Consider the following 26739-nt stretch of genomic DNA (forward strand, 5'->3'; position numbering starts at 1 on the left):
GTGGAAAGCTGTCATCAAGGCAAAGGGTGGCTATTTGAAGAATCTCAAATATAAAATATATTTAGTTTTGTTTAACACTTGTTTGGTTACTACATGATTCCATATGTGTTATTTAATAGTTTTGATGTCTTCACTATTATTCTACAATGTAAAAAACTGTAAAAATAAAGAAAAACCAAATATAAAATATACAGTGAGGGAAAAAAGTATTTGATCCCCTGCTGATTTGTACGTTTGCCCACTGACAAAGACATGATCAGTCTATAATTTTAATGGTAGGTTTATTTGAACCGTGAGAGACAGAATACAACCAAAAATTCCAGAAAAACGCATGTCAAAAATGTTATAAAGTGATTTGCATTTTAATGAGGGAAATAAGTATTTGACCCCTCTGCAAAACATTACTTAGTACTTGGTGGCAAAACCCTTGTTGGCAATCACAGAGGTCAGACGTTTCTTGTAGTTGGCCATCAGGTTTGCACACATCTCAGGAGGGATTTTGTCCCACTCCTCTTTGCAGATCTTGTCCAAGTCATTAAGGTTTTGAGGCTAACGTTTGGCAACTCATGCTGGAATACCCATCCACGACCCATTTTCAATGCCCTGGCTGAGGGAAGGAGGTTCTCACCCAAGATTTGACGGTACATGGCCCCGTCCATCGTCCCTTTGATATGGTGAAGTTGTCCTGTCCCCTTAGCAGAAAAACACCCCCAAAGCATAATGTTACCACCACCATGTTTGACGGTGGGGATGGTGTTCTTGGGGTCATAGGCAGCATTCCTCCTCCTCCAAACATGGCGAGTTGAGTTGATGCCGAAGAGCTCGATTTTGGTCTCATCTGACCACAACACTTTCACCCAGTTCTCCTCTGAATCATTGAGATCATTGACAAGATCCTCCCGTGTAGTTCTGGGCTGATTCCTCACCGTTCTCATGATCATTGCAACTCCACGAGGTGAGATCTTGCATGGAGCCCCAGGCCGAGGGAGTTTGACAATTATTTTGTGTTTCTTCCATTTGCGAATAATCGCACCAACTGTTATCACCTTCTCACCAAGCTGCTTGGCGATGGTCTTGTAGCCCATTCCAGCCTTGTGTAGGTCTACAATCTTGGGTTCGATCCCCGGGACCACCCATACACAAAAATGTATGCACGCATGGCTGTAAGTCGCTTTGGATAAAAGCGTCTGCTAAATGGCATATTATTATTATTATTATTGTCCCTGACATCCTTGGAGAGCTCTTTGGTCTTGGTCTTGGTGGAGAGTTTGGAATCTGATTGATTGATTGCTTCTGTGGACAGGTGTCTTTTATACAGGTAACAAGCTGAGATTAGGAGCACTCCCTTTAAGAGTGTGCTTCTAATCTCAGCTCGTTACCTGTATAAAAGACACCTGGGAGCCAGAAATCTTTCTGATTGAGAGGGGGTCAAATACCTATTTCCCTCATTTAAATGCAAATCAATTTATAACATTTTTGACATGTGTTTTTCTGGGTTTTTTTGTTGTTATTCTGTCTCTCACTGTTCAAATAAACCTACCATTAAAATTATAGACTGATCATTTCTTTGTCAGTGGGCAAACGTACAAAATCAGCAGGGGATCAAATACTTTTTTCCCTCACTGTATTTTGATATGTTTAACACTGTTTTGGTTACTACATGTGTTATTTCATAGTTTTGATGTCTTCACTACTCTACAATGTAGAAAATAGTAAAAATAAAGATAAAGCCTTGATTGAGTAGGTGTGTCCAAACTTTTGACTGGTATTTTACGTGTACATCATTTACACACACACACACACACACGCACACGCACACGCACACGCACACGCACACCAGTGGATGCTCCTCAGAGGAGGAAAGGGGAGGACCATCCTACTCAGTGAATTTCAGAAAAATGAAAAGAGTGAAACATTTCTTTTTAGATAAAACCATACTAAATAGATTCACATTAATAACTGATTAAAACACACTGTTTTGCAATGGAGGTCTACAGTAGCCTCACAGGACTCTCTGGGGTAGCACCATGGTGTAGCCGGAGGACAGCTATTTTCCGTCTTCTCCTGAGTACATGGACTTCAATATAAAACCCATGAGTGTCATGGTTGTCACCCCCTTCCATAGACATACACAGTAATTATGACAACTTGCGGAGGACGTCTTCCAACCTATCAGAGCTCTTGCAGCATGAACATGTTCACCCAATCAAAGGATCAGAGAATTAATCTAATACTAAAAGCATAAACTACAGCTGACAAATTAATGTATTCAAAAATTAAGGAGATGCAGCAGAGAGAGAGAGAGAGAGAGAGAGAGAGAGAGAGAGAGAGAGAGGGAGAGCTAGCTATATTTAATTGTATTTTTAGCTAGCTAATGCAGCTAGATAATTTAGCCTACTCAAACACCTGGCTCAAATAGAGAGCAATTATATTTATGTTAGCTAGCTGGTTAAAGTTAGACAACACTGGAACTCTTCCAAGTCAAGGTAAGCTTTCGCTTTTATAAATGTATTGCCACCGGGGCCTGCCGGTGTAACTGCTGAACTGCTTGCTGCACACTGTACTGCGTGATTTTAGCAGGTTCTAGTAGCTATGATGACTATGACTTTAGCTAATATGGTGTAGTGGTTATGATATGAAGGTTTGGCTTGGAAAGGTTTTTTCACCTGGTCACAGACAGCTGTTGTGTTGTGCACTGAAGTCTGGGCGGCAGGTAGCTTAGTGGTTAAAAGCGTAGTGCCAGTAACCGAAAGGTCGCTGGTTCTAATCCCTGAGCCGACTAGGTGAAAAATCTGTCTGTGCCCTTGAGCAAGGCACTTAACCCTAATTGCTCCTGTAAGTCGCTCTGGATAAGAACGTCTGCTAAATGACAACCAAAAAAAAGGTGGGAAGAGGAGAGCGTGTAGATGCGAGAAGGAATTATACGACAAGCAAAGTGATGATGCTGTTTGTATGTGGTTGCTGTGAGAGTGTGCGGGTGATCAGGGGTGTATTCATTCCGCCGAATCTGTTGAAAATGTTTTCTTTAATGGAAGCAAACGGAACAAAAAGTCGATAAAGCTACCTGAATTTGTCTAATAGAAACTCTTGTTTGCAACTGTTGGACTAATGATTACACACAAGATCCACTAGATGCATGCAAGAGTGTGCAAGGTGGTATTGAATGTGTCACTGTCAGTCACCTTGATTACTCCAATTTGTCTCTCGACCTGTGCACCTAAATTATAAACATTCATTCGTAGGCTAGGTTGTGGCAACCACATGATGGGTATTGGGAAGATTTGAGTATCATGTAGCCTAAATCTATCGATGTTACATTGAGCTGGGTGAATGGAATATTCATATTTTATGTAATTTTTTTTATATAGTCATTAAATATTCTGTAATAGAAATAATAATAAATGAATGTGTTTATGCAGAAAATGTTTGTGCATCGAATCCTATCGTATCAAACTGAATCGCATTGATTCGTTCCTCTAATCAAATCAAATCTCACCAAATCGTTTCAGCTAAAACGTATCGTTCCCATGTATCTAGATATGTATCAAATAGTCTTGAAAGAGAAAGATGCATATCACTAGCTGACACACAGGGCTACATAGAGATACATAGGGCTGACACACAGGGATACATAGGGCTGACACACAGGGATACATAGGGCTGACACACAGGGATACATAGGGCTGACACACAGGGATACATAGGGCTGACACACAGGGATACATAGGGCTGACACACAGGGATACATAGGGCTGACACACAGGGATACATAGGGCTGACACACAGGGATACATAGGGCTGACACAGGGATACATAGGGCTAACACATAGGGATACATAGGGCTGACACACAGGGATACATAGGGCTAACACATAGGGATACATAGGGCTGACACACAGGGATACATAGGGCTGACACATAGGGATACATAGGGCTAACACACAGGGATACATAGGGCTGACACACAGGGATACATAGGGCTGACACACAGGGATACATAGGGCTGACACAGGGATACATAGGGCTGACACATAGGGATACATAGGGCTGACACACAGGGATACATAGGGCTGACACATAGGGATACATAGGGCTAACACATAGGGATACATAGGGCTGACACACAGGGATACATAGGGCTGACACACAGGGATACATAGGGCTGACACATAGGGCTCCAATCAGAAATGTACAGCTTCTATGTGACTCTGTCCTCTCTGTGTCACATCCTCCCCCCCCCCACACACACAAAGTGCCTGTAGAGATGGTTACAGTATCATTTTGTTTCACTCTGTAGTCCCTGACAGAGACAGGATTGTTATAATACTAACACACACTGACAGACATACTGCTCCACTCACTGGTCATGACAGCTGACAGCTCTGCGTGTGTTTGTGTTTGTGTTTGTGTGTGTGTGTGTGTGTGTGTGTGTGTGTGTGTGTGTGTGTGTGTGTGTGTGTGTGTATGTGTGTGTTTGCGTGCCTTTGTGTGTGTGTGTTCTCAGTGCAAGGGCTAGCAGGTCAAGTAGAGGAGCCGGTTGACAGTGGGCTGGACAGGCCTGATAAAGCTCTTACCACTGCAGTCAGTCAGACACTAATGGCCTCAGATCTGTGGGTTTGTGTGTATGTGTGTGTGTCCATGCGTATGCACTCATGTGTGTGTAATGGTCTCAAGTCTGGAAGACAGGAAGACCTGAAGGGCTTTAAGGCAGGAGTCTGGAAGACAGGGAGTCCTGAAGGGCTTTAAGGCAGGAGTCTGGAAGGCAGGAAGACCTGAAGGGCTTTAAGGCAGGAGTCTGGAAGGCAGGGAGTCCTGAAGGGCTTTAAGGCAGGAGTCTGGAAGGCAGGAAGAGCCTGAAGGGCTTTAAGGCAGGAGTCTAGAAGGCAGGGAGTCCTGAAGGGCTTTAAGGCAGGAGTCTGGAAGGCAGGGAGTCCTGAAGGGCTTTAAGGCAGGAGTCTAGAAGGCAGGGAGTCCTGAAGGGCTTTTAAGGCAGGAGTCTACAAGGCAGGGAGTCCTGAAGGGCTTTAAGGCAGGAGTCTAGAAGGCAGGGAGTCCTGAAGGGCTTTTAAGGCAGGAGTCTAGAAGGCAGGGAGTCCTGAAGGGCTTTTAATGAAGGAGTCTGGAAGGCAGGGAGTCCTGAAGGGCTTTTAAGGCAGGAGTCTAGAAGGCAGGGAGTCCTGAAGGGCTTTTAATGAAGGAGTCTGGAAGGCAGGGAGTCCTAAAGGGCTTTTAAGGCAGGAGTCTGGAAGGCAGGGAGTCCTGAAGGGCTTTTAAGGAAGGAGTCTAGAAGGCAGGGAGTCCTGAAGGGCTTTTAAGGAAGGAGTCTGGAAGGCAGGGAGTCCTGAAGGGCTTTTAAGGCTGAGGCTGAGACTGGGGCTGCTGCATCTCAAATGCCTTTCTCCATATAGTTCTTATGACCAGGCCCTGGTTAGCAGGCTTAGGTGGCAGTCCTCTGTGGCTCTGGACGCAAGTAGAGCACTATGTGGAGAATGGGGCTTTAATTTGAGATTTGCCCAGGGAGTCAGGGTCTTAGGGCTGGAGACAAGAGGGCCTTAGGGATGGGGTGTGTCCCAAATGGCACCCTATGACCATAGCTCTGGTCAAAAGTAGTGCACTACATAGGGAATAGGGTGCCATTTGGGAAGCAACCATGGTCTGAGGAATAAGGATGGTTATTAACTATCAGTAAGGAGAGCAGGACTGGCTAGTCAGCTCTGATGGGAGGTGGGGGGGGGGACTATACTGTGTCTGTAGGAATGAGCCCCATCCACTGCTACCTGCTCTGATAGGTGTTCAGTGGAACGCTAATATGTAGTTGTGTGAAGATGTGTGCATCCAAACAGAATCGTCTTAATGTAAGAACAGAGACGGGTGGCTTTAGGTCTGTTAGCTAACCTCAGTCACACATTCTCAAGTTAACACAACCATTAGCCTCCAAAGCTAGCCCAACCATTAGCTGCAGAAGCTAACCCCAACCACTAGCGTCTTTAGCATACCCAACCATTAGCCGCAGAAGCTAACCCCAGCATTAGCCTAAACTTACCCCAACTATTGGCATCCAAAGCTAATCTTGCCATTATCCTGTGAAGCTAACTCAACTATTAGCCATTAGCCTCTGTGGCTGTTAGCCGGCTGAGCTAATTGGTGTGTTTAATCTGAGTTAAGAGTCCTGTTGTTCAACAGAGATTTTCACCTGTTGGGATAATGACAGCAGCACTCTGCTTCATATGACACGAACACTGACGCACCAATTACTGACCTCTACACATTGTTCTGCCTACCACAGAATATCTTAAAAGAGAGAGGGAGAGAGAGAGAGAGAGAGAGAGAGAGAGAGAGAGAGAGAGAGAGAGAGAGAGAGAGAGAGAGAGAGAGAGAGAGAGAGAGAGAGAGAGAGAGAGAGAGAGAGAGAGAGAGAGAGAGAGAGAGAGGGAGAAAGAGACGGGGAAAGAGAGATAGAGAGATGTTAAGTGATATTTGTTTTGATAATCTGGCCAAATTAAAACTGCTATGTTTGTGGATGTGTGTAATCGGTGCTAAAAGCCGTGATAATTGCACCGCTTCCCAGATATGTGCTCATTTCATTACCTTATTATTATCATTGTCAGTGAACACTCAGTGGCGTCATAAAATGATTACAACCCATTAGGAACAATATTGTCGTGAACCCAGTCAGCGTGCCACAACTTGTTCATATCAATATGTTTATTTTGTGGCTGACTGATTTTTGATTGGTCGATGTGTGACAAGTACTAATTCACAGCACTGCCAGTTTGTCCAGATTTATGAAGCGTGATGCAGACAACTGATCTCTGGTTGGTTCTCTTTGGGGACTAATCATGTCATAGAAGAGATAGGAGAACACTCATTATGAAAGTGAAATGGAAATATACTTAACAGACAAAGAAAGATGTCGACCACTGGTGGAATGTGCATTAAGGAAAATAAAATAACTAGCATGTTTTGATATTTGATCGTGGAGGACATCGACCAATGTCGCTATATTGTTTAGATTACCAACATAACCGTATATATACATGCATGTTTAGGTCCTCTGACTGGTGTGAGTAATGTAATGTCTTCTAACATAATGTATGTGTTGTTCTCCCATTCCATTATAGAAATATGAATGTTATGGGCCAACTACTGAATAATATACAACCTCCTTCAGCAGGCAGCTTTCCTAAAGACAGATAGGCTAAAGTAGTTCCTTAATGACAGTATTATACAAGCCTGATATATTAGAACTAAACTACATATGGAGGAGAGGCTGAGAGAGATGATAGTGAGTACGGAGGAGGAAGAGGGGGCTGAGAACTGATCCTCTCCTCCTGATCCTCCCTCCCCTCCTCTCTTCCTCCCCTCTTCTCACCATCCTTCCTCTTCTCATCTCTCCTCACATCCCTTCTTTCCTCCCTCCTCTCCTCCCCTCCCCTCTTTCCTCCCTCCTCTCCTCTTTCCTCCCTGTCCCTTCCTCTCCTCTCCTCCTTCCATCTGTCTGTCCCTCCCTCCATTCATCATGATGATCCATGGCTGTTCATTCAGATCTGACGGGCTGGTTCAGATGCATGCGAGGTGTGGATCATTAGGAAAGCTTTCATAATTAATAACGGCTCTGGCGTTACCACAGTCATACTTAGAGAGAACCAATGAGGTTGGAGGGCTAGAGCAGGGAATCCATCTTCTACAGACCAGTACACACACAGCAAACCACAGACATTATACAGATGCTCACCCACAGACAGACACACCCGCAAAAACACACAAATACAGTATACACAAATAGAGACATGGAAAAAGGCAGAGGAAAGGAAAGGATGAAGGAGAGTTCTAGAGTTCTCTATTGAGCATCCAGTTCACTATGCTTCACAAACACACAGTCATATGGACGAATATTGTGTTACTATCCCTAACATGACCAGTGCGGTTTTCTTTTAGGAAACAGCTACACTGTAAAAATTAATATTGTGCTACTTCTAAAAACTAGGTAGCTATTTGCGTTTCCAACATGAGGTATTCTTATGTATAATATACTTAACTTTTGGTGTTCACAAACACTAATATATTAAGTCCAGCATCCAAAAAATGGCTTAGACCCAACTTAATTTGATCAATTCCAAAACCATCATTCTTAAATGTTTGATTACGTGCTTTCAGTGATCGTGTCTTATTGTTTAACATTGTTTTCTGTTTAGGAATATTAGCCATTTGAACCCACTTTCCCAGATATGTGCTCATTTCATTACCTTATTATTATCATTGTCAGTGAACACTGGGTGGACACTCAACCAACTTCTGATATCCATTTATCATGATCCATTACACCTCATAGCACAACAAACTGCTTAATACTAGTATAGAAATATACTTTTCTTTCTTCAAACATGCATATAACATTCTGTAAAAGTATCCTAAAGTTTTTAAAAAAATGTAATTACCCCCAAGTTGATAGAAGATATTATGCAAATTTAGTAAATGAAACACAATTTCCCTTGTTGTTTTTATTCACAAATAATCGTTCAGATTTTGCCGTATATTAAATTGAATTTACATTTTCGAATATCTTGCTTTTTGAACAAATTAAAATGAAGTAAGCTATTCAAATATTGAAGTAAAATTCACAGTGTAACTTTTTACTATTCTACACATTCTTCCATGGTGCAGAGGGAAATATTTTCCGTTTTATAGCTAATCTCATGCTGTTCTACACATTCTTCCATGGTGCAGAGGGAAACATTTTCCGTGTTATAGCTAATCTCATGCTATTCTACACATTTTGCCATGAGGCTAAGAGAAAATGTTGCTGTTTTAAAGTTCATTTCCTGTCATTCAAAAAAATGTGTTCATATGCTATCCTCCCAGGGCGAGCGTCCTACGCCACTGAACATGACAACATACAAATATGCCCAAACAAATTATATCCACTGAGAATGTGTGTTTGTGTGTTTGAAAACAGTATCTTAGGCAGGGCTGTTTACCTAGGGAGTCAGCTCTCCTTCTCTCTCTCTCTCTGTTATCTGGACAATTAGCCTCTCCCACTGGAACACGCACACACTGATAACACTGTCTGAGGCCCTACACATACACACACACACACACACACACACTAAAACACAAAGACACGCACGCACACACGCACTAAAACACAAAGACACACGCATGCACGCACGCAAACACACACACACATGCGTACACACACATCGGCAGGGTGTTGCTAGAGGTGTCACCTCAGTGTACCTGTTGAACACTGATTGACATTTTGCACAGAGGTACACACACACACACACACACACACACACACACACACAAAACACACACACACACACACACACAGTGCATCTGCTAGCTGTAATGAATAGTGCTGTCTGAAAGGTCAGACCCAGAGGACACATGCAGCACTTAACCTTTGTACAGCATCATAACACTTTCATTACACACACACACACACACACACATAGCCGGAGTATAAGAGACAGGGACATTTTCATATGTTGTTAATTACAGCGATGTGGAGGTGGACAGAAACATATCCAAAAAATACAACAAATCTGGTGATACTTTCTTATATTCCTAAAGTTTGCCTGAGAACAAACTATCACTAATTGGCTTGTAGGAATTTACAACAGAGTTTAGGATTGAGAGAGAGGGAGAGAGGGAGAGAGGGAGAGAGGGAGAGAGAGAGAGAGAGAGAGAGAGAGAGAGAGAGAGAGAGAGAGAGAGGGAGAGAGGGAGAGAGAGAGAGAGAGAGAGAGAGAGAGAGAGAGAGAGAGAGAGAGAGAGAGAGAGAGAGAGAGAGAGAGAGAGGGAGAGAGGGAGAGAGAGAGAGACAGGGGAGGGACTGGAGACTGGTGGGCGGAGCTGGGATGAGGATACCTTAGTCATCGTCCCATAAGGCCTCCTCACAGAGAGCTACTGTGCTAAATTGCAATTATGTTTCTGTACATGCTGTAACAGAGCAGAACACAGGGGAGGAGGGGGGAGAGAGGGGGAGGACTCATGGGGGTGATGGGGTAAGAAGACAGTGGGGAGAAGAGGGGGAGACAGAGAGGAGAGAGGTGGGATGTATTCCCCAATCTGCAGCATGAATCAGTGTTTACTAATGAGAAAGGGGACGTGTCCCTGCAGCCCATGGATTATTGAGATTAGCAGAAAGCCCTCCTCCATCTCCCCACCCAGACAGGAGCAGCGTCTGGCTTTACATCCCATCCCTACGGAGAACACTGGAATGAATCAGCTCATCACAGTCGTTACAGAGGTGGAGGAGAGAAGCCCTCTTTCTGAGAGGGGGATGATGAGAGAGGGAGAGAGAGAGAGAGAGAGAGAGAGAGAGAGAGAGAGAGAGAGAGAGAGAGAGAGAGAGAGAGAGAGAGAGAGAGAGAGAGAGAGAGAGAGAGAGAGAGAGAGAGAGATCCTAAAATGGTAAATATCTGTGATGTCTCTGATGGGAACCAGCTAGTATGTCCTTGAAGATAACCTTCAGTACTGTTGTTTTTCTTCCCTCCTCGAAGATAACAATCTCTAACCATTTACACACATTATAAAGATTACTACTTTCATGTCCAATGCAAATGATGCCTAATTGGTTCCAGCAATTATAGCAGTTCTCAATGGTAGCTAATCTGAGTGAATTAAAGATGGCCAGAGAGAAAGAGAGAGGGGAGTGTAGAAAGAGAGAGGGGAGAGAAGAAAGAGAGAGAGGATAGAGAGAGAGAGAGAGAGAGTGAGAGAGAGAGAGGGGGGGTAAGGACTGAGAGAGAGAGAGCAAGAGAGAGAGAGAAAGAGAGAGAGAGACTGGGGAGGGACTGGAGACTGGTGGACGGAGCTGGGAGAGGATACCTTAGTAATCGTCCCATAAGGCCTCCTCACAGAGAGCTACTTTGGTAGACCTTTCCTGCAGTCAAATGACCAAATCGCCCTCTAGTGGCCTCATGGGTGGAATGCTATAAATAATTTTCATAATTTCATAATTAATAGACATACTTTTTTTTCAACAACCGAAAATCCAGTGTTTCTATGTCAAACGGTTTTGTTATATGTGACCCGTTTCAGGAAGCTAGGCGTATGTCGCACATAACTACTTCACAAGAGAGGCATTTCAACGTTTTTTCTTTTCTTTTTTTTAATCTAATTGCGTTTTTTGGCAGAAATGCTTTCTTGAACATGTGAACTTTCATGTGCCTTAATAACAAACTTGTATGCCATCTGTAAATATAAATAAAATTGTTAAATTACGAGCCTAGTTGGTTTAGCCACGGAAAAAGACAGGAACCTTCGCGCTAGCCATGATTGGCTAAGATAATGGATGGGCTGGAAATGCCGAGAGATGAGTTCGGGTTGGTCTGCCATGTAGCTTGCGTCTGTCTTTAACGTGAGCTTCTCAGTATGTGTAGATAATCCTTCCTACTGCAGCGTAGTATATATATATATTTTTTTTACTTTTTCTCCCCAATTTCATGATATCCAATTGGTAGTTACAGTCTTGTCCCATCGCTGCAACTCCCCTACGGACTTGGGAGAGGCGAAGGTCGAGAGCCATGCGTCCTCCGAAACATGACCCTGCCAAGCCGCACTGCTTCTTGACACACTGCTCGCTTAACCCGGAAGCCAGCCGCACCAATGTGTCGGAGGAAACATCGTCTAGCTGTCGACCGAAGTCAGCTTGCAGGCGCCCGGCCCACCACAAGGAGTCGCTGGAGCGCGATGGAACAAGGAAATCACAGCCAGCCAAACCCTCCCCTAACCCGGACGAAATAGATGTTGGCAAAATACCTCCCTGCATGTTCTCACTGCAATAAAAGCTGCAGATTAGGAGCAGCGCACAGAGGGGTGGGTGTGTATGTTTGTCTGTGTGTGTTTATGTGTGTCCTCATTTTGCAGCGGGCATCGAAGTTTGCTGTCTCTCAGTCAGAATGCGCATTAGCGTTTCATCTTTGTTCCCTACCCTTGCCCCACTTGTTAGATATTATGCACATTGATAGCTTGATATCAAACGTCCTCGCCATGTGATTTATCATACTGTAGTAGCAGGCAGCAGCAATCTAAATGATCAGACCGAAAACGTGAGGAAAAGTGATCGGGGGAAATTATGAAGCGAGTGGACGGAGAAATACAGCTTCACTCTATCCAATCAGAGCAGCAGGATCAACGTACAGCCCGCCCTTCTCTTTACAAACAGGCAAACTAGCCAGTTGAGTTATTTAGACCACGCACATGACTGACTCAAAGACAGTATGGTTTAGAAACTCTGTGACTGACACATGAGAAACATGCTTGCTGGTACCCAAATTTTTATTTTATTTCTGATCACAGATAATTACAAAAAATACTCTGATCATAATTGTATCCAGAAAATTGCCCATATCCGTAACGATACTAGTTTTGTCTGACTCCTCGGCACACCCCTAGTGTCTGGGTAAGCATTATCTAATAATTATCAAATATTTATAAAATATTTTTATCTGGACACTTTCTATTTCTGATATTGCTACTATGCAAATATGCAAGTAAACATTTCACTGTACCGTTTACACCGTCTGTATCCTGTGCAGGTGACAAATAAACATTGATTTTATTTGATATAGTGTGTGTGTAGCAGAGACGGTAATGTGAAGAACAACATGACCTGCACCAAAGTCAGATTAGGATATACAGTAGGCCAAGGCCTAGATAAAGTGTATATTTACCTGGACTTTCTCCTTATTGTATGCTACTACTTTCACCACTTTTAGTCTAGAAATCTTTGGTTGTTTACTGCACTACCCTACTCACTCTGTTGAGCACATGGCTTCACATGTGAATCCTTAAAGAGATGGGTGGCCACAGTGGAGAAGGTGAACATTTTTGCTACATAAGACTGAATCGAGCCAGTTGGTCACATATTTCAGTCTTCTGTGATGTATACTGTATAAAGTGTAAATTGGTATGCAAACTCCAAATTGAATACATCTCAACTCTATATCTGACATGATTTAGCCCACTACAGTAAAGGTTAAAATGCTATTATGTTTCTGTACATCAGTGGTCACCAACCAGTCGATCGTGATTGGTGCATGAGGCAAAAATAATGCAGGGCGACTTAAGTTTCAACATCAGCTGGAAGACTGTGTCCCCTTTTCTCAGCGAAGGGAGGGAGAGAGGAGGGATGGTGAGTCGGGTGAGGCAGATCATCAGTCCAGTAAAAAAAAAGCAAATTATTATGCTCACTCAGCTGTGCCTCACAAGTAATAAAACAAATGATCTATTACCAGTGTTATCATATACCATTTAAAAATATATATAATTTCTAAATGGTCTGAGAAGAACAACATTGGCAGGGCAATTCAAGCGTAGCCAATATGTAGTGATAATGTATTGGGCCTATAGCCTACTGCACAAACCTCATTGCTACATAACTGTTTTTAATTGGTTAATGTTGCATAGGCTTAAGTTTTTTAAATCATGTAAAAAAAGAAAATCTGAGCTGTAGATCTCGGCTTGCATTTTCACTCAGAAAGTGATCTTGAACTCAGTAAAGGTTGGTGACCACTGGTGTACATGCTGTAAAAGAGCAGGACACTGGGGAGGAGGGGGAGGACTCATGGGGGTGATGGTGTAAGAGGACAGGGGGGAGAAGAGGGGGAGACAGGGAGGAGAGATGTGGGATGTATTCCCCAATCTGCAGCATGAATCAGTGTTTACTAATGAGAAAGGGGACGTGTCCCTCCTGCCCATGGATTATTGAGATTAGCAGAAAGCCCTCCTCCATCTCCCCACCCAGATTGAGCAGCCGCTGGCTTTACATCCCATCCCTACGGAGAACACTGGAATGAATCAGCTCATCACAGTCGTTACAGAGGTGGAGGAGAGAAGCACTCTTTCTGAGAGGGGAATGATATGAGAGAGGGAGAGTATGTAATGTTTACTGTTCATTTTTTATAGTTTATTTCACTTTTGTTTATTATTTATTTCACTTGTACACATATGTTTCCCATGCCAATAAAGTCCTCTGAATTTAATTGAAATTGAGATAGAGAGCTATCCTAACATGGTAAATATTTGTGATGTCTCTGATGGGAACCAGCTAGTACGTCCTTGAAGACCACCTTCAGGACTGTTATTCTTCTTCCCTCCTCGAAGATAACAATCTCTAACCATTCACACACGTTATAAAGATTACTACTTTCATGTCCAATGCAAATGATGCCTAATTGGTTCCAGCAATTATAGCAGTTCTCAATGGTAGCTAATCTGAGTGAATTAAAGATGGCCAAACATGAGTGTGATGCAACAGAACAACCTAGTGTAGGCAATTACATCACTTTATCTGTCCAAACATAGCATGAGAGAGATGGAGAGATACAAAGAGAGATAGAGAGAGGGGGGTGTAGAAAGAGAGACGGGAGAGAAGAAAGAGAGAGAGAGAGAAAGAGAAAGAGAAAGAGAAAGAGAAAGAGAAAGAGAAAGAGAGAGAGAGAGAGTGAGAGAGAGAAAGAAAGAGAGAAAGAGAAAAAGAGAGAGAGAGAGAGAGAAAGAGAAAGAGAAAGAGAAAGAGAAAGAGAAAGAGAAAGAGAGAGAGAGAGAGAGAGAGAGAGAGAGAGAGAGAGAAAGAGAAAGAGAAAGAGAAAGAGAAAGAGAAAGAAAGAAAGAGAAAGAGAAAGAGAAAGAGAAAGAGAAAAAGAGAGAGCTCACATCATAGCCCTCCAGTGAAGATAGAAGAGATCCGCTGTGTTTTCCCTCAGGAGAGTATATCTGTGTGTGTTTGTGTGTGTGTGTGTGTTTGTGTGCGTGTGTTTGTGTGCAAGTGTGCATTAATATTTCTGTCTCTCCGGTCGTGACGTTGACTCGGAGCGTAATAGTGCTTCACCACAGAGGGAGTATTACAGGAGCACAGACATGTTTAGAACCGCAGGCACACGCAGACAACATAACAAACACACCCATACACACAAACACACTGAGAAAAAACAAGGGAGATGATCGAGGACTTCAGGAAACAGCAGAGGGTGCACCCCCCTAATCACATCGACGGGACCACAGTGGAGAAGGTGGAAAGCTTCAAGTTCCTTGGCGTACACATCACTGACAAACTGAAATGGTCCACCCACGCAGACAGTGTGGTGAAGAAGGTGCAACAGAGCCTCTTCAACCTCAGGAGGCTGAAGAAATTTAGCTTGGCACCTAAAACCCTAACAAACTTTTACAGATGCACAATTGAGAGCATCCTGTCGGGCTGTATCACCGCCTGGTACGGCAACTGCACCGCCCACAACCGCAGGGCTCTCAAAGGGTGGTGCGGTCTGCCGAACGCATTACCGGGGGCAAACTACCCGCCCTCCAGGACACCTACAGCACCCGATGTCACAGGAAGGCCAAAAAGATCATCAAGGACATCAACCACCCGAGCCACTGCCTGTTCACCCCGTTATCATCCAGAAGGCGAGGTGAGTACAGGTGCATCAAAGCTGGGACTGAGAGAATTAAAAACAGCTTCTATCTCATGGCCATCAGACTGTTAAATAGCCATCACTAGCACATTAGAGGCTGCTGCTGCCTCTTGAAATCACTGGCCACTTTAAGAAATGGACACTAGTCACTTTAATAATGTTTACATATCTTGCATTAATCATCTCATATGTATATACTGTATTCTATAATATTCTACTGTATCTTAGTCCATGCCGCTCTGTCATTGCTTGTCCATATATGTATATATTCTTAAATTCCATTCCTTACTTAGATTTGTGTGTATTGGGTATATGTTGTGAAATTGTTAGATATTACTTGTTAGATATTAATGCACTGTCGGAGCTAGAAGCACAAGCATTTCGCTACACCCGCAATAACACCTGCTAAACACGTGTATGTGACAAATAAAATTTGATTTGATTTGAGAAGCAACATGGCTAATGCATCCAATACATGTGTGGTATATGTTTGGAAAGGAGGACATGCCTGTGTAATTAGTGATGTAGAGATGCCTACAGTAGCTGAGGAAGATATGGCTCTATGAACTATACACACGTGATGAGTAAGCTTGTCTGAGACCTGAAGACTCATGTTGGCGCCCACAGCTAATGCCTAGGCTTTAGCTCAGTGGGTTATTGTTTTCTCAAGCTACAGGACAACCTTGGTTTGAAACGTGTTCTGTCAGACCAGCTGTGATAAGAAAATCCCTTGGTGGAGGCCGGACATTCACTGTAAAACATTGTACTATTCTCATAAATTACATCCCAAAATTATTTCCAGAGCCCATTCAGCTTTCCCTCGACAGTCCATTCCTTCTGAGAATCTCTCTCTCTCTCTCTCCATGCTGGGAATTGTTTGAGTGAGTGCTAAGTGCGAGTGTTGTGTAGAGTTAGATATCCTGGGTTTTCCTTTTCTTGGTGATATCCTTTTTTTATTCTATGCATGATTAAGGTTATTATTTCTATTTTCTTGTTGTGGTAGAATTAAGTATATTGTTTTTCGTGTCGAAATTACGCTGATTTTGGTGGTGATGGCGGCCCGAATGGGGACGCCGTCCCTGTCACTTCGGCACGGCTTTAGGTGTGTTACTGAAGCTACTGTCACGGTGGAGGAGGTTCTGGTCGCCGTAGGAGAGAAGGTAGGATATGAGAATGTTGCTTATGCGTCACGGATGAATAAAGTGGTGGTGGTATTTCTTAAAGAAGAGCGCCTTGTTGATCGTATGGTTGAGCATGGCGTACTTCTTAAAGGAATGTTTATTCAAGTTACGCCGCTTTTTTCTCCGTCAACAAGGGTAACGATTTCAAATGTACCGCCGTTTATTCCAAATGAGCTATTGGAGCGCGAGTTAGTGCGTTTTGGGAAGTTTGCAAGTTCAATTAAGGTTGTCCCATTGGGTTGCAAACACCCGGCGTTGAAACAGGTTATGTCGTTTCGGCGACAGGTGTTTATGTTTTTGGACTCACCTGAGCAGACTTTGGAGTTATCGTTTAAAGTCAAGTATGACAATAGACTGTATATGGCTTATGCTAGTACGGGTAGTCAACGGTGTTTTGAGTGTGGGGATGTTGGTCATAAGCGACATGCTTGCCCGAAAAGGGAGAAGGCAGAGGGAGGGGCGCAGGTGGTCCTCGTAACGCCTGGGCCCACTGATGTAGGGAGAGGTGGGCTGACAGCGGTAGAGCAGCCACAAGCATCTGTTGCTGAGGAACAAGTTGTCCGTGTTGAGGGCACAGAGTTGCAACTTGTACCAGAGGGAAATGTTATGCAGCAGAAAAATATTGTTGTAGAAGGTAAGGATGGATCTGAAGGGCCATTTCCTCAGACTGGTGAGGAGGTGCCCAGTACGAGTGCTGCGGTACAGGAGGGTACATGTGGAGCTAATCTCCCAGGTAGTGGAGGAGATGCCCACTATGAGTGCTGGGGTATGGGGGGGGTTCATGTGGAGCTAGGTTCGCAGGTAGTGGAGGAGATGCCCACTACGAGTAATGGGGTTCAGGTGGGGCTAGTCTCCCAGGTAGTGGAGGAGATGCCCACTACGAGTAATGGGGTTCAGGTGGGGCTAGTCTCCCAGGTAGTGGAGGAGATGCCCACTACGAGTAATGGGGTTCAGGTGGGGCTAGTCTCCCAGGTAGTGGAGGAGATGCCTGGTACGAGTGATGGGGTGCAAGTGGGGAGTGTTGAAAGGGATGTGGTAGAGGGGAGTCAGTGGTCTGTGGCCTCAGTTGAGGAGGATCAGGAGAAGGATATGGATATCGCTCTTGATACGATATCAGCTGGTGAGGACTCAATTTACAATCTAGAGGAGGTAAATGGGTTTCTTGATCAGACTTTTGGGAAATCTGTCAAATTGGCAGATTATTTTGATGTTGATAAGTTTGTGAGGTCAGCTGTGATGTTACAGAAGACGGTGGGGTTAGACCAGTTGAGTGAGAAGTAGCGGTTTCGCTTGAGGAAATGTGTTACTGCTGTTGCAGCAGCAAAAGGTGGTGGAAAACTTGGTCAGGTTAAGAGAAAATGTTAATAATGATGATGATTATGCCTCATAGGGTGTTCTATTCTCTTTGTCTGGTTTCTCTGTGGTTTCTTCTGCTTTTCCTTTTTATTTTCTATATGGAGGTACTAAGGGTAGGTTCTCTCAATATTAATGGAGGAAGGGACAGGAATAAGAGGGCTTGGGTATTAGAAGTAATAAAACAGAAAAGGCTTAATGTAGTTTTCCTACAGGAGACACATCGTGATGAAGAAAATGAGGTTGACTGGGGTATGTGGTGGGAGGGGCAGCATATACTCAGTCATGGTACTAATTTCAGTGCTGGGGTGGCAATCTTGTTTTCTTCAGGCTTAGGGGTGACTGTGGTATCTACAACAGAGATTGTCAAAGGTCGGGTTTTATTGGTCAAAGTGGATGTTATGGGGTTTTTGTTTGTTTTTTTGAATGTTTATGCTCCTAATGAGGGTACAGAGCATATTGTTGGTTTTGATAAAATAAAGGAAACCTTAAGACAGTGTGACCAAGAGGGGTGTATGGTTTTAGGGGGGGACTGGAACTGTACAGTGGATTTTACTGTTGATCGCACCGCTGAAGAACCTCACCTGCGGTCAGCCACTTGCCTGTCTGGTCTGTTAACTGAGTTTGAGCTTTCTGATGTGTGGAGAGTAAGGAATGCAAAAGTTAGGCAGTACACATGGCTGAAAGTGAATGAAGGTCATGTCAGTGCAGCAAGGTTAGACAGGTTGTATGTATCTGAGCAATACTGTAGTAGGGTTGGAAGGTGTGACATTACTCCTGTGGGTTTCTCTGAATTAAGTTTTTAGACATTTGTGCAAATTAATAAAAAATTAAAAGCCTAAATGTCTTGAGTCAATAAGTATTCAACCCCTTTGTTATGGCATTCACATTTTTATTTCACCTTTATTTAACCAGGTAGGCCAGTTGAGAACAAGTTCTCATTTACAACTGCGACCTGGCCAAGATAAAGCAAAGCAGTGCGATAAAAACAACAACAACACAGAGTTACACATGGGATAAACAAAATGTACAGTCAATAACACAATAGAAAATCTATATACAGTGTGTGCAAATGTAATAAGTTATGGAGGTAAGGCAATAAATAGGCCATAGTGCAAAATAATTACAATTTACTATTAACACTGGAGTGATAGATGTGCAGAAGATGATGTGCAAATAGAGATACTGGGGTGCAAATGAGCAAAATAAATAACAATATGGGGATGAGGTAGTTGGGTGGGCTAATTACAGATGGGCTGTGTACAGGTGCAGTGTACAGGTGCAGTGATCGGTAAGATGCTCTGACAACTGACGCTTAAAGTTAGTGAGGGAGATAAGAGTCTCCAGCTTCAGAGATTTTTGCAGTTCGTTCCAGTCATTAGCAGCAGAGAACTGGAAGGAATGGCGGCCAAAGGAAGTGTTGGCTTTGGGGATGACCAGTGAGATATACCTGCTGGAGCGCATACTACAGGTGGGAGTTGCTATGGTGACCAATGAGCTAAGATAAGGCGGGGAGATTACAACCTCTCACTTTCAGTTATTTGAAAAGGAAATAATCTCCCAAATATCACTATTTCTAAAACAAGCCATAGAAAGTTGGTTGCAATTTCAATTTAATCCTCCAGAAACGACAGAACAAATAACGCAACAAATATTGTGGTTAAATTCAAATATACTAATTGACAGAATGTTTAAAAAAGGTATAATCTTCGTAAATGATATCATCGGTAGGACTGGTGGAGTTATGTCGCACATGCAGCTAACAAAAACATATGGAAATGTCTGCTCTACCCAAAATTACAACCAAATAATTGCAGCCTTACCGCAAAAGTGGAAGAGGAAAGTGGAAGGGGGAGAAAGTAAGGAACTTGTCTGTCGGCCTTGCATTAAACAACATAATTGGTTAAGGAAAACTGTGATAAATAAAAAAGTATATCAGTTTCACTTAAGGACCAAAGGATTGACAGCCGTCCCATATAGATTGCAAAATAGTTGGGAAGAGATCTTTGACGTACCGATCCCATGGCATATTGTTTATGAACTGACACGCAAAACGACACCGGATTCAAAAATTAGAATCTTTCAATTTAAATTATTATATAAAATTCTTGCTACCAATATAATGTTATTTATATGGGGGATACAATCTTCCCAGCTCTGCAGATTTTGCTGTGAAGAGACAGAATCATTAGATCATTTGTTTTGGTTCTGTCCATTTGTAGCTTGTTTTTGGACACAGGTCCAGGAATGGCTAAAGGATTGCAATATTTACCTGGAGCTAACCTTGCAGATAGCATTACTGGGTGATCTGAAAAGTCATAGTCAATCAATCAATAATATAATAATACTTTTAGCAAAAAAAAATATTTTTAATTCACAATCTGTAGAAGCAATGAGAATAGAAAGGTTCAGAACTTTTGTAAAACATCACAGTACGGTTGAAATATAATAGAAATCCTATATGGATGGTGTTAAGAGATAGATGGGAGGTATTGAATAGAGTTGAAGGATGGGACTAATAACAAATAACAACAAATAATAACAAAGATAGCTAATAATGTAAGCATAATGTGTCCATAATAAGTATATAGGTTATATGTTGGGAGCTTTTGGGAAAGAGCACAGTTAGAAAGATATGGCATATAGAAGCAAACCGGATGGACATCATGAAAATGATCGGAGAGGTTGAGAGTAGAAGTTCAGGAGCAAAAAAATATATATATATATAATATAATTATTGTAAAATTAACTCTGTCCATAAGGTGTAGATAGTAAGTATAGACCGGAAGTAGAGGCCTGGGCACTGTTGTTCACTAATTTACTCCAAGTAGGGAAAGGATGGTAGGGTTGAAAAGTAATAAAGGGGAGTATACAGTGGGGAAAAAAAGTATTTAGTCAGCCACCAATTGTGCAAGTTCTCCCACTTAAAAAGATGAGAGAGGCCTGTAATTTTCATCATAGGTACACGTCAACTATGACAGACAAATTGAAAATTCCAGAAAATCACATTGCTGGATTTTTTATTAATTTATTTGCAAATTATGGTGGAAAATAAGTATTTGGTCACCTACAAACAAGCAAGATTTCTGGCTCTCACAGACCTGTAACTTCTTCTTTAAGAGGCTCCTCTGTCCTCCACTCGTTACCTGTATTAATGGCACCTGTTTGAACTTGTTATCAGTATAAAAGACACCTGTCCACAACCTCAAACAGTCACACTCCAAACTCCACTATGGCCAAGACCAAAGAGCTGTCAAAGGACACCAGAAACAAAATTGTAGACCTGCACCAGGCTGGGAAGACTGAATCTGCAATAGGAATGGGCCAAAATACCAGCAACAGTGTGTGAAAACCTTGTGAAGACTTACAGAAAACATTTGACCTGTGTCATTGCCAACAAAGGGTATATAACAAAGTATTGAGAAACTTTTGTTATTGACCAAATACTTATTTTCCACCATAATTTGCAAATAAATTCATAAAAAATCCTACAATGTGATTTTCTGGATTTTTTTCTCTCATTTTGTCTGTCATAGTTGACGTGTACCTATGATGAAAATTACTGGCCTCTCTCATCTTTTTAAGTGGGTGAACTTGCACAATTCGTGGCTGACTAAATACTTTTTTTCCCCACTGTAGGTCTGTAACAGTTTGGATCTAGAGTGTCAACCTCTTTGAAAAGGGGGATGACCGCGGCAGGGGCATGAGCAAGTTGCAGCGGAGGGAGCAGAGCTGGTGGCCGGGGTAGGGGTTGCCAGGTGGAAAGCATGGCCAGCCGTAGAAAAATGCTTATTAAAATTCTCGATTATCGTAGATTTATCGGTGTTGACAGTGTTTCCTAGCTGGGGATTTCACCATGAGGCCAATGGTGACTTTAAAACAGTTACAGAGTTTAATGGCTGTGATAGGAGAACATTGAGGATGGATCAACAACATTGTAGTTACTCCACAATACTAACATAATTGACAGAATGAAAAGAAGGAAGCCTGTACATAATACAAATATTCCAAAACATGCATCCTGTTTGCAATAAAAAGTAAAACTGCAAAGAAATTGGCTAAGAAATTAACTTTATATTTTGAATACAAAGTGTTTGGGGCAAATCCAGCACAACACATCACTGAGTACCACTGTACATGTTGTCATGCATGGTGGTGGCTGCATCATGTTATGGGTATGCTTGTCATCGGCAAGGACTAGGGAGTTTTGTATGATAAAAATAAATGGAATAGAGCTAAGCACAGACAAAATCCTAGAGGAAAACCTGGTTCAGTCTGCTTTCTAACAGACATTGGGAGACAAATTCACCTTTCAGCAGGACAAGAACTTAAAACACAAAACCAAATATACACTGGAGTTGCTTACCAAGACGAAATTGAATGTTCCTGAATGGCATAGTTTCAGTTTTGACTTAAATCTATTTGAAAATATATGGCAACACTTGATAATGGCTGTCTAGCAATGATCAACAACCAACTTGACAGAATTTTTTAAAGAATAATGTGCAAATAATGTACAATCCAGGTGTGCAAATCTCTTAGAGACTTACTCAGAAAGACTCACAGCTGTGTATTGACTCAGTGGGTTGAATACTTATCTAATCAAGATATATTAGTGTTTTAGGTTACACCGGCAAGGATATGAATATTTGCCAGGGCATATTGTTTTATTATGAATCTGATTATTTCACATGGAGATGTGGGAAGCTAAAAAGGCTAGCTAGCTTGCTATGTGGTTGTGCATCAACTCTTGGTTGTGCATCAGCAGTTTTCATTTACATTTTACATTTACGTCATTTAGCAGACGCTCTCATTGGCGTGCCAGAGCAGCGAACAGTTTTGACTGGGCTGAGCGGGAACTATGCTTCCGCAGAGGTAGGGGAGCCAGCAGGCCAGAGGTGGATGAATGCAGTGCCCTCGTTTGGGTGTAGGGACTGATCAGAGCCTGAAGGTACGGAGGTGCCGTTCCCCTCACAGCTCCGTAGGCAAGCACCATGGTCTTGTAGCAGATGCGAGCTTCAACTGGAAGCCAGTGGAGTGTGCGGAGGAGCGGGGTGACGTGAGAGAACTTGGGAAGGTTGAACACCAGACGGGCTGCGGCATTCTGGATGAGTTGTAGGGGTTTAATGGCACTTGTTTTCCTCTTGTTATATGTCACTCACTGAAAGTCACTCAATTAATCCATGTCTGTAAAAAAAAATGATTGGTAAATTACTCTAGTTAGTCTAGCCAGCTATCTAAACTGTCATGGCCGAATTACCGACCGGGCACGCAGGGCACGTGTCCAGGGGCCCTGACCTCCAAGGGGCCCCCATAGATTGTGTTAGTCACTCTCACTCAGATATCATATTAACATGGCATAAGTCATGGCAAAATGATTGCTTTTAAAATTGCAAACATTTCTCCCCACCCCATGGCAAAATACACTGAGTGTACAGAACATTAGGAACACCTGCTCTTTCCATGACAGACTGACCAGGAGAATCCAGGTGAAAGCTATGATCCCTTGTTGATGTCACCTGTTAAATCCACTTCAATCAGCGTAGATGAAGAGGAGGAGAATTGTTGAAGAAGGAATGTTAAGCCTTGAGACAATTGAGACATGGATTGTGTTTGTGTGCCATTCAAAGTGTTAATGGGCAAGACAAAAGATTTAAGTGCCTTTGAACGGGGTATGGTAGTAAGTGCCAGGCGCACTGGTTTGAGTGTGTCAAAAACTGCAACGCTGGTGGGTTTTTCACGCTCAACAGTTTCTTGTGTGTCTCAAAGGACATCCAGCCGACTTGACAACTGTGGGAAGCATTGGAGTCAACATGGGCCAGCATCCCTGTGGAACGCTTTCGACACCTTGTAGTCCATGCCCTGATGAATTGAGGCAAAAGGGGGTGCAACTCAATATTAGGAAGGTGTTCCTAATGTTTTGTACACTTAGTGTAGGTAGAATTGCAGGAAATAAGCTGTAAAATTGCAACAACAAAAGAGTTATGTAAAGTAAACATATTTGCTTGCCTTTTGTAAATAAAATATTTTTTCTGCTAACAGTACGTATTAAATTATAGTTTTTAATCCCGGTGCTGAGTTAATGTGAGTTAATGTGTAGCGGCTAATTGTATAGCTAATAGGCTATGTGTTTGTAGATCAACTGAGGTGAATGAAGCTACAGGAACCAATTTGATAATAGCTGGGGTAATTGTTGCTTGTTTTTGCTGTTCTCCAAATAGCATTTTAGAGTTTTAAAATATAGAAATGCAGTACCTCCGGACATCAATAAAACTCAGACCCTGGCTACGGCCCTGGAGACAGCATTGGGAAGAGAGAGAGGTATGAGAAAGAGAGAGAGAGAGTTGTTTATTTATTTTCCCATTTCTACTTTAACTATTTGCACATTGTTACAACACTGTATATATACATAATATGACATTTGAAATGTCTTTATTCTTTTGGAACTTCTGAGTGTAATGTTTACTGTTAATATTTATTGTTTATTTCACTTTTGTTTACTATGTACTTCACTTGCTTTGGCAATGTTTCCCATGCCAATAAAGCCCTTAAATTGAATTGAATTGAATTGAGTTGTGAGAGGAATAGAGAGGGGACAGAAAGAGGACAGAGAGAGGAGCCACACATACTTTCAAATCCGACCCCACACAGGGAGGTAATACTTTCTGTAAATATCAGGAACCTGAGGAGAGAAACACAGGCACACACACACGCTCGACAGGGAGACAATGTCATTCAGTCTAGGGTGAGTCATTCTATCAACTGTTGCAGACCAGTCAGTCAGGAGGCAATTAACCCTCCACAGCTAATTAAAAACACACACACACAGTCAATACCATCAGACAGGATCCAACCCCCAGAGAATAACATTAAAACTCCCCCGCAGCTAGCTAGAGAGAGACGCTGCCAATAATGTGCAGGGACACAAGGAGACAGACTGACAGACAGACGTCAGTCAATGACACACACACCCACAAAAGCAAGCACGGTCCTAGACAGAAACAAACCCCCCAGATAACCAACATCAACCATGCATGGACTGTCACTATCACCCTAAACACAATCAGAATATACCATTAGTGTAATGTCTTAGTATATGAAGTGGATCAGGGGAAAATAGTGTTTTTCTCTTAGTGAGAATAGCTATATAATGAGTCAAACATTACCTAGGACTGCAAGGACATCCTTATCACCATGATCTATTTATTCACTTATCCTTTCTCTTCAGGTGATCCAATAGAGATTAAACATCAGCAGCATTAAATTAGGATTATAGATTTAATGTAATGTATGTAAATGTAGTCCTGAGTTGAGACTAATGAGTGTCGGCATAGGGACAGAGGAGAGAGTAAATATTTACATTATGTACACGCACAAAGCTGGGAATCTATTAGCGGTGTGTGTGTGTGTGTGCGTGTGTGTGTGTGCATGTGTGCGTGTGCGCATATGTGGGGGGGCCCGGCCAAGTAATTAGTGAGGTACCTGCCTGGGGACTCACAGAACACACACACCTCAAATTGAAGGAGAAGCAAGGTTAAGGTTAGTGTGTGTGTGAGCGCTTCTTAGCCACTCCACCATGTACTGCTATCATGTCAGATATCAATGATCTCACCACAATACCTAGACATCAGTGTCAGTATACACAGTATCACAGGCCCTGCATAACAAGAATATTGTCTAGCTGACGCACAGCCAGCACGCTTTGTGGCTATTACCTCTGACAATACCCCCACATGATTACTATTGAACACACACAAACACGCATCACCTCAGCTCCCGGCGGTATCTCTCCAGGGCCTTCTGATTAGAGAGGTGATAAGACAGGAAAGGAAAGGAAAGGAAAGGAGAGGAGAGGAGAGGAGAGGAGAGGAGAGGAGAGGAGAGGAGAGGAGAGGAGAGGAGAGTTAGAAAGATTTGGCATATAGAAGCAAACCGGATGGACATCATGAAAATGATCAGAGAAGTTGAGGGTAGAGGAAGTTCAGGAGTAAAAACCAACAAAATATAATTTTTGTAAAATTGACTGTGTCCATAAAGTGTATATAGTATGTATGAGCTGGAAGTAGAGGCCTAAGCATTGTTGTTCACTAGTTTACTCCAATTAGGGAAGGGGTGGTGGGGTTGGAAAGTAATAAAGGGAAATATATTTTTTAAAGGATATGTATATGTGTATGTATATGTATGTACAGTGAGGGAAAAAAGTATTTGATCCCCTGCTGATTTTGTACGTTTGCCCACTGACAAAGACATGATCAGTCTATAATTTTAATGGTAGGTTTATTTGAACAGTGAGAGACAGAATAACAACAAAAAAATCCAGAAAAACGCATGTCAAAAATGTTATGAATTGATTTGCATTTTAATGAGGGAAATAAGTATTTGACCCCTCTGCAAAACATGACTTAGTACTTGGTGGCTAAGCCCTTGTTGGCAATCACAGAGGTCAGACGTTTCTTGTAGTTGGCCACCAGGTTTGCACACATCTCAGGAGGGATTTTGTTCCACTCCTCTTTGCAGATCTTCTCCAAGTCATTAAGGTTTCGAGGCTGACGTTTGGCAACTCGAACCTTCAGCTCCCTCCACCGATTTTCTATGGGATTAAGGTCTGGAGACTGGCTAGGCCACTCCAGGACCTTAATGTGCTTCTTCTTGAGCCACTCCTTTGTTGCTTTGGCCGTGTGTTTTGGGTCATTGTCATGCTGGAATACCTATCCACGACCCATTTTCAATGCCCTGGCTGAGGGAAGGAGGTTCTCACCCAAGATTTGAAGGTACATGGCCCC

Source organism: Coregonus clupeaformis, chromosome 29 (genome assembly GCF_020615455.1).
Source record: "Coregonus clupeaformis isolate EN_2021a chromosome 29, ASM2061545v1, whole genome shotgun sequence".
NCBI classification, from domain to species: Eukaryota; Metazoa; Chordata; class Actinopteri; order Salmoniformes; family Salmonidae; genus Coregonus; species Coregonus clupeaformis.